This window comes from Sinocyclocheilus grahami, unplaced genomic scaffold, assembly GCF_001515645.1.
Source record: "Sinocyclocheilus grahami isolate Dianchi unplaced genomic scaffold, SAMN03320097.WGS_v1.1 scaffold5.1, whole genome shotgun sequence".
Classification (NCBI taxonomy): Eukaryota; Metazoa; Chordata; class Actinopteri; order Cypriniformes; family Cyprinidae; genus Sinocyclocheilus; species Sinocyclocheilus grahami.
In genome coordinates this window covers 4,819,447-4,828,751 of record NW_015505184.1, presented here as the reverse complement: position 1 = coordinate 4,828,751, position 9,305 = coordinate 4,819,447, and the positions used below count along the sequence as shown (strand labels likewise).

The 9,305-nt window shown below is 36.0% G+C and overlaps 1 protein-coding gene and 1 long non-coding RNA gene across 2 annotated transcripts in view; one reads left to right on the top strand and one right to left on the bottom strand.

The window, feature by feature from the left end:
• Window positions 1-9,305, top strand: part of LOC107584937 (fibronectin type III domain-containing protein 3B-like) — a 158,460-nt gene that overhangs the window by 55,659 nt on the left and 93,496 nt on the right. The gene's annotated exons all lie outside the window — the stretch shown is intronic.
• LOC107584945 (uncharacterized) lies at window positions 6,725-8,049 on the bottom strand. The gene is made up of 3 exons (XR_001609197.1): window positions 7,905-8,049; window positions 7,347-7,384; window positions 6,725-7,241 (listed from the first exon to the last, which is right to left on the bottom strand). It is a non-coding gene; the product is annotated as an uncharacterized lncRNA (long non-coding RNA).

Genomic DNA, 9,305 nt, shown 5'->3' with positions numbered 1-9,305 from the left:
TCAAGCGCACTTGGGTTATGTAGCAGGACAATGATCCCAAACACACCAGCAAGTTCACCACTGAATGGCTCAAGAAAAACAAAATTAAGGTTTTGGAGTGGCCAAATCAAAGTCCAGACTTAAATCCGATTGAGATGCTTAAACAGTCCATTCATGCTCGAAAACCCTCCAATGTGGCTGAATTAAAACAATTCTGCAAAGAAGAGTGGGCCAAAATTCCTCCACAGCGATGTGAAAGACTCATTGCCAGTTATTACGAACACTTGATTGCAGTTGTTGCTTCAAAGCGTGGCACAACCAGTTATTAGATTTAGGGGGCAATTACTTTTTCACGTAGGGCCAGGCAGGTTTGGACAGCTTTTTTCCCTTTATAAAAGAAATCATCATTTAAAAACTGCATTTTGCATTTACTTGCATTATCTTTGTGCAATATAAAAATTTGTTTGATGATCTGAATCTTTTAAGTGTGACAAATATGCAAAAAATAAAAAAACAGGAAGGGGGCAAAAACATGTGTGGATGTATTAAATGTTACAAATATTGTATTTTTGGGCCAGCTTTAAAGTTGTATTATATTTTTGCGGTATCCCAATCATCCTAAAAATGATTTGAACAACACAAACTGATGATTTCATCCAGATCAAAACCAAGATTGGATTTTGTGATTTAATCTGATTTCAGAATACTTTTTTTCTTTTGAACAACCCATTTTCAAGATTTGATCCGATCAGATTATGTTTGAACAACTGGCCCCTAACGATCACTTAATCTTTAAAAACACAAATTCACTAACGCTGTTAAATGTAATCTTTACCAAATCACAAAATTAATATTTCTTTTTCATATTGTACATTGTTGTGATGCCTAATTCACGTGTAGAATAAATTGATTTTAGTTTTACTTTTAATAATTGTATAGTGCTGGAAAGAGTACTAAGAAATTGTACTTAAGTAAAAGTATTGCTACTTAAGGAATAATTTACTTGAGTACAAGTAAAAGTACTGAAAAATAATATGACTCAAGTAAGAGTAAAAAAGTAGTTTGCTGAAAAACTACTCAAGTTACTGCGTTACAAAGTACTTTAGTATTATTTTTCTATTTTTACCCAAAATGAGACGATGTGAGCATTATGGACCAGGGTTAACCCTAATCCATGTACTTTAATGTCTGTTTCAGAAGTGAGACCCAGGAAATCCCTTATATGGACAAATGCATCAGATATCACTACAGCTGAATAACATGCAGATAGAGACGCTTTGACTGATGAAACGTGGAAGACAATAAACACACAACTGCAATGCAACGTTAATTGACATAGCTTGTATCACAGTATAAAAGTCTCACTGGGATAAGAAGCAACATGGAACCACAGAAGCTAACTGTTTCAAACACGACTGATGTTATATAGTGATTTTGGAGCAAAACATGATATTAGTCTCATTAATTGTCATGTTTGACGCTATGTTAAGCAAACATACTACCTATCCCTGTAGTTGTTTTTAAGAAGGGGTAAAAGAAAAGAAAGGGTCTAAAACAGTGTGAATAGAAAGGTGCCAGTAAAAAATAATGGGTATGGGTATAAGGTTGCACATCGTTTGAATTTTAATGATTCCGATTCTTGTCAATTCCTAATTTCGATTCCAATAAGGTAAAAATAATAAATAATAGTAAATAAATAAATAAATAAAAAATCTTAGATATCATCTTATTGCAAAATATTTCCTTGTTAGCTGAATACTATGAATGAAAATCAACAGGCTAAAGAACACTTACACAAGGATGTGTGTGTAGCAGAGAAAACAGCCCGCGAGTCTTCTTGACTTGAATGGTTTAAAATCACATTGAAAGTGTAGTTTGTAATAATAACTAAGGTGGACTCCAGGGACATTTTCGGTAGGAAAAAAAAGAAGCATTTTATTTAACATGTTAACACAGGCTTGGGAATCCAAAATCTATTCCAATTCTGGAATAGGATGCTTAAGGTCAGGAATCGTGTAGTTGTTATAAGATAAAAATTTTGATTCTTCTTATTGCTTCCTTTGTGCGCGTTTTAATATGACTTTAAACCATTCTAGCACAAGAAGACTCATGCACTGTTTTCTGTACTGCACACAGGAGCGTAGCCATCATTTTAGAAATGAGGGGGGACAGAAATGTAAAAAAAAAAAAAAAAGAGAACTAATTTTGACTTTCTTTTTTCTTATATCTTTTAATTGGCTAAGAAATCAAATACACTGCTGGACGATAACCAATCATTTGTATTCTATAATATTTTTTTCTGTGTTTTTCTAATGACAATTTTAGGATTGGCTTATACAAACACATAATAAGGCAGAATAGTTTCTATATTGTTATAAATGTTATGTCAATTAGCACTGCATTATTCATATACTATATTTATTACCTGGAAATGACCTGAAATTACCTTTTTTTTAGCTACAGCCATAGCTGGATGCCTTTGTCCATATTAGGGATTTCCTGCAAGTCATAAGTTATCATTATATTACTTCTACTTGGCCGTTTTGGACTTTCTGCGCGAGAGCGCCCTCCGCAGTGTTGCCAAGTCCGTGGTTTTCCCGCGGAATTGGGCTACTTTATCACTGTTGCCGCAGGTTAAAGCGACCCCGATAACGTGATATGTAGCCCCTGGCCTGGAGTGCGAATTTTACCAGGGGAACCCTGCCAGAAACGTGTATTTTACCCCCCGGAATGCGATTTTTAATGGGGAGCCCCCCTCGAAATGCGATTGGGCTAGTTTTGAGTAGCAATTGGGCGGGTTTTGTTGTGAAAAACTGGCAACCCTGGCCCTCCGGCTTAGAGTATGAATGAAACGTGCACTCACTGCATGTTCACATCATCTTGTTTTGGATATGAATAAATCGTCTGGTCATACATAGACTACCTTGTTTCTTTGCCCATGTGCACACACATCCAAAGCACGCACACAGAAAAAGTGATTTAAAATGCATCTGATTGACAGATAAATCATGGTTGATCTATCAGCCAGATGCACGTAAAAATGCATGCGCTCTTATTTCAATGTTGTTGTTAATGTTGAGGTTATTTTAGCTTTATACATTTAGTTTAAAGTTTGGGAGCCAAATGCGTCCTGTGGGAGCCAAACTGTGTCCTTCTATCAACCGAGTTTCTATTTACTTATACTGCTGTGTAATATCAATGGTATGACCCATTTCAGGAGCTGACAAAATTACGATTTAAAATCAGAGCATAGCTCACAATCACTAAAATATTAAAACGCTATGCTGATTCAAAACGACAACGCCTGTGATTGACAGTCAAAGCAAAGCGTGGTTTGAACGCCCCGCCCCCCAGCTGAACGGGAAGTTTTGATTGGTTTTGCACCCGAGTCAGACCTGTCTGTTATTGGCTGAAGAGCAGGGCTCCACCCCAGGAGTTTGAAAAGTGCCCGTCAAACGCCGGCTCGCTCTGTTTCTCCATCGGTGCTCCATCGATTTTTTTTTTTGTACTTTGTACTTTTGGTGAAAAATAAATGTAGCGAAGTTGAATACTTTAGTTTTATTTTACTCAAGTAAAAATACCACAATTTAATTATACTCAAGAAAGTAGAAAAAATTTACTCAAGTACTGTAACAAAATAATTTGTAATTAGTTACTTTCCACCTCTATAATTGTAATAATAATTGTATTTTTAATGTTTAATTTTAATATTGCCTATTTATTATTCATCAGCCGTAACATAAAAATGATTAACATTATTAACCATAAAATGATCGGCTATAAAAAGTGCATTAAAATGTTTTCCTTTCATTCGCAGTAGCATCTAAATAAGTTGATATGATTTTTTAAAAATAATTATTTATTTATTTATTTTTCAAAGTTTACATTTAATATTAGCCATTTATCAACTAGCCTCAACATGAAAATAAGTATTATTGGTATTGACAAAATGTCTGTATTATCCATAAACTGCATTAAAATGATCCCATGTTGACATTCAGAGGTGGGACTTTCTGGCTTACAAGAGAAGTGTTTGGAAACAATTTAGAAAAAAAATATTCTGCATGTATGTGGTGATGAGGTGTTAGTGGTGCAGAAATGACTAATTTTGGCTCTCTTGGTGAATTCACAATATGTTGTCTCAATAGGAAAGCCAGTGTAGACAGTATGATTTCCAGTGAATTTTTAGGTGAACTATCCCTTTAAGCAAACAGCTTCTTTGGTTCCCACCTCCCACCTTGTGGAAATGGTAAAAGAGGACGAGAGCTCAGCGGGAGCTAATCCTCTAGGTCTTGTAGGACTTCCTCTTGTACGTCTTCAGCTAAAGGTAATCTGTGGTTCAGGAGTGGGTCATTGTTATCTCCTTGTATCCTCCTTAGTGTGGGGGCAATTCAGAATAGTAAAATGACAGGCCAGCAGAAAGATGTTTACACACACACTGTCCATCTAAATGTGGTGATCTGCAGCTTGGCACTTCATCTGAACCTCTCTGTTGTCTGTGGATGAGTGAAATGTCTTTTATGTGTTTTAATTCAACACATACCTTATGCTAGTGTCAAAATGCTATTGCATTTAATGAGTCCAAAAGCCATAAAAACAGAAGAGGATGCCGGAGGCATAGCACACACCGCGCTCATATACAACCTCCCCCCTGAGAGTTCTCCTCTAATCGGTCCCTAGGAGCCACAGGCTCCAACTTAACGGTTCCTCTCATGTTAATGGAAACCATTAACTTGGTTGCTGGAGTCAGTAACATCCTCATAACCAGTGTATGTATGTGTGTGTGTGCATACGTGTCTTGCGTTAAAGGAATGGCAGTTTTTAGTCTCACAAAAATAAGTATCCTGAAATATAATATGAGTAGCAGTAGATATCAGGTATTCAGTGTGTTTTTTACTATGTAAAATAGGTTTAAACCTTAGTGAGCTGCAGCCTGCTGTCAGCTGTATTTTCTAGCATAGCATGCTAACTGAAATTAAACCTCATAATCCCAGAATGCATTGCAACATTGACTGAATTGAACATTCTACATGTGCGCAAGAGCTCATGATTGAATTGTTTACTGTTGATTCTACAGTCTGATGTTAGCATGTTTCTAAGATAATTTATTATTCTAATAAGCTGAAAACAAACTTGGCACATACACATATTAAACGGTACATTTTTAACAAGATAACACTATTTTTGGTACTTTTAGGTTGAATAATGATAATGTAATATGGTCACTATTCTCCTCTATGCAGTGTTCCAGCAAGCTGTGCTTTGCTAAACTCGGGGTTTGTTTCTTTTATCTGGTTCTTCTGGCTGAAGATAACAGAATAGGGAGAAGAATGTGAGGCCTGGGTCTGATAGCACCGTGAGGGACTGTGAATTTCAGCTATGGGAAGCATGGGCTTATCCTCACTCTTAAGCCTGGAAGGCATTCAGGCATTCTTTCGCTTGTCCTTTCAGAGAAAGTTCAGCTAGACTTTGAGTCTAATGAGGCCAGACTGAGGATAGATGTGCTGCACACACGTTTGGTCTCGAGCCATCAGCGGTGTGAACTGCAGTTTGCCAGTATAATGATCTGTCAGATATTTGCTTGATGATTGTTGGCATGGGTTAATATTGATGTTAGTTACAGTCAGTCATAATATTTCAGTTGATTTTTGTTTATTTTTCAGTGGGTGACAGTTGGACGTGTTTATGCATGTTTGTGTGTGATTAATTATGTTTTGAGAAAATTTCATTTTTTTTATTGTTATTATTATTATAGAGGATGATTTATTATTATTATAAATAAATGCAAATATTATTACTTATTGTTAGCCATTATTAATAACTAATAATAACCAAAATTAGTATTGTTATTGATATTAATTAGTGCTGTCAAACGATTAATCGCGATTAATCGCATCCAAAATAAAAGTTTTTGTTTACGTAATATATGTGTACTGTGTATATTTATTATGTATATATTAATACACACATGCATGTATATATTTAAGAAAAATGTTGTTTGTATATTTAATATATTTATATGATATAAGTTATGAATATTAATATATACACATAAACATGTAAATATTTTCAAAATATATGCTGTATGTGTGTGTCTTTATATATATATATATATATACATAATAAATATACACAGTACACACACATATATTATGTAAACAAAAACATTTATTTTGGATGTGATTAATCATTTGACAGCACTAATATTTATAATAAATATTAGTTTTATTAAATATGTTAAAAAAGTTCTTTAAATGTTTTTGTTTTTTGTTTGGTTTTTAGTTTAGTTTAGTTTAGTTTTAGTTTTTGTTATTTTTTTGTTTTTGTTTAGTTTAGTTTTTTTAGTTTTTTTTGTCTAGTCCACCACAGTAAACTACTAATCTTTTGTTCTGTTCATCCCTAATTTGAGACTAATTTAGCATCCACCATCACAAGCTTGTCAATCAGGCATCTTTCATACCAGCGTCAAGATGAAAGAGGAAAGCATCATTGTGTTTACTGAATGTCCTTGTGGAGAGACATCTGTTTGATTTGAACCACATCCAGAGCAGTGCAAGAATCTGCTCTTTCTTTTTATCACTCTCTCCTTTTTTCTCTTTCTCTTTCTCCCTCTCTCTCTCTCTCTCTCACACACACACACACACACACACACACACACACACACACACACATATATATATATATATATACTCCACCCTTTTCTTCTGTTTTCTCATAGAAGCTTGAATACATTTTTTAGGTCCTCAAGAATGGCTGACTGGAGCTCCTGGCCTGATTCTTGCTCACAAATGTCTGGGTGTGTAGAGCTGGGGTGGAGGGGCTTGGCTGATGTGTGAGACCGAATGAGATGAAGGTGCTGTGGGGAAACCGAGCTGGATGCATGACTCTCTGAGATCTGAACGATAAGGAGCTTGTGTGAGTTTCCACAACAGCCCTTCGCCAGACGTGCATCCCTGGGGCTGAACCGCTTTACACATGGTGAGAAGAGGATGAAGGAGGGATGATGAAGGAAGCGATAGCCACAGAGCACATGGTGCTCATTTACTCTAGCAGAAATGCTGCATTCTGATGCGAAGGGCCAGACTCACCAGCACTTCTGGGCTGATGGGAGTTCAGTTTTCATAAACGCTGCAATCTCTCAGCTGCAATGAAAATCTCTTTCCAGAACAATGTTACAGTTATGAGTGAGATGGTGTAGCGATATTTCAGTGAAGAGGTCTGTGGAGAGCTGTGCTAGTGTAGAGCCTGTATAGGACGTCCTGCTGTGGGCACCAATGGAAGTCGGTTTGTTAGTTCTTTAAATGGGACAGTTCATACAATTAAAGGAACAGTTCACACAAAAATTTAAATTGTCATTATGTACTCACCCTTATTTCATACTCATTCCAAACTTGTCTTCTTTCTTCTGTGGGAAAAAAAAGAAGATATTTTGAGGAAACACTCAATGATTGTATAAAGTAGTGTAACTTATTTTGGTGTTTTGTGACAGTTTTTTTCCCTAGAATTGGATCGGAACAAAACACAGGCTGTATTCAAACCCACAGCTATCGCATTAGCACCACTGATCAAATCACGTAAAAAATGTTTATGCTTCATTTGCAAAGCCTTCCTTATATGGTATCAGCCCATATATGGTAGCATTTGAAAGCGTAGAGTGTCTTCTTTACAAATAATACCATTACTTTTTGGTTTTATGATACATAAAGCAGTAAAATGAATGTATTCGACCCACACACGAATTTCCACCTAATGATTGCGAATAATTTTTCAGAAGAATGTGTATTTTTTTATATTTTTCGCAAAACAGTCAAGTCATATATCACAAGAAAGCTCTCATTCTCAGGAATTTGAGTATGTATTATTTCATTGTGTGACAATCACAGATCGAATGATCATCAATAGAATCGTGATGTGAAATTTCTCACCTCTAAGCAAATTTTCGTATGGGTTACATTCCTACTTGTAGCACTGCTTCAGTCAGCCGCAAACAGCCACAAATATCTATATACTCTATATTAGCTTTTAGATTAGGATCTCTTCTCCATCGGTGAGATATATAGCGTTTTGTCCAGCTGCGCAACAGAAGCGCACCAGAGAAAAAAGACGCTCTTTTGGCAAACATGCGCTCTCCAAATCATAGCAGCTCCGGCCAGCGGCTCTTATGTTCTACAATACTGTGCTGCTCAGTGGGCGGCAATAGGTCAGATTATACGCCACTCAAGCACGCCGAGCCACTCAGAGCCGTGAAATTTGACACCTCTAGGTCAACAGACAGGAGGGGGGAGAGAGAGGATCCGGGTCAGCGCTGGAGCTGTTTTGAGCGTGGGTCTTGTAGATTTCTTTGACTGTTTTGAAGGCGATAATGCACGCTGGAAGACAAACGCATCGGCGGCTCGGGTAATGGCAATCGATGAACATTATAATGAAAGTTATATATGATGAAGAACGTTCATCAGGAGAGGACGCGTGTCTGTTGAGCACATATGAGCGCTTTTGCTCCGTTTTTTGATAGAATCATTATTTTGAAACGTAAAAGCACAGCTAACAATCTGATAAATGATGTATTGACAGTAAAGTACAGTACACGATACAAACATAAAAATGAAACATAATTCAGTCAATAATCAAGAAAAGTGCTATGGCACATAGTAAAATAGGATTCTGGGGGCAATATGATTTATAAAACCTGTTTTTAAACTCCCTTCGGTTATAATTCAATAACTCCTGTTTAGAAGCTGTTATTTGAAAGATAATTTTTTTCTGGCACATCTTGGCACCTAGTGGAATCAAACAATATAAGTTGCAGAGAGCTGGAGCAAATAGAACCTGAATAACAGACTTTCAAAAAAATAAAAATTCTGAAAAACAATCAAAAAGTAATATGTAAACCATATTCTTTGTTGTATTTTCCTGTCAAAATAACAGAGTTCATTTAGAATTATTCTGCTTTTAAGAACAAGCAGAAGATATGCTGGTTTCTCGGCAGTGGGCGGAGCTAATGCGCAAACAGCTCTCGTTTGCTGGCGCTCTTCTATTACCGTCCCTGATTTGATTTCAACAAATCAGTTCGAACGAATGCTGACAACGTGATTAATATTCATGAACCCAGCAGATAATAATAGTAGTAGTAGTAGTATCTTTTAATAATAATTACTATTACCTATGACCAACAATATCTTAAACACCACCACCAGTCCTAAGTTCAGTTAAAATTACAAATATGCATTCATTCATGGTTACCAAGTTTTAGTTCTAATCACTAGTTCTATCATTAAATAGTGCTTAATTATCATAATATCATAATATAATGCTTGATTGGCTGAAGT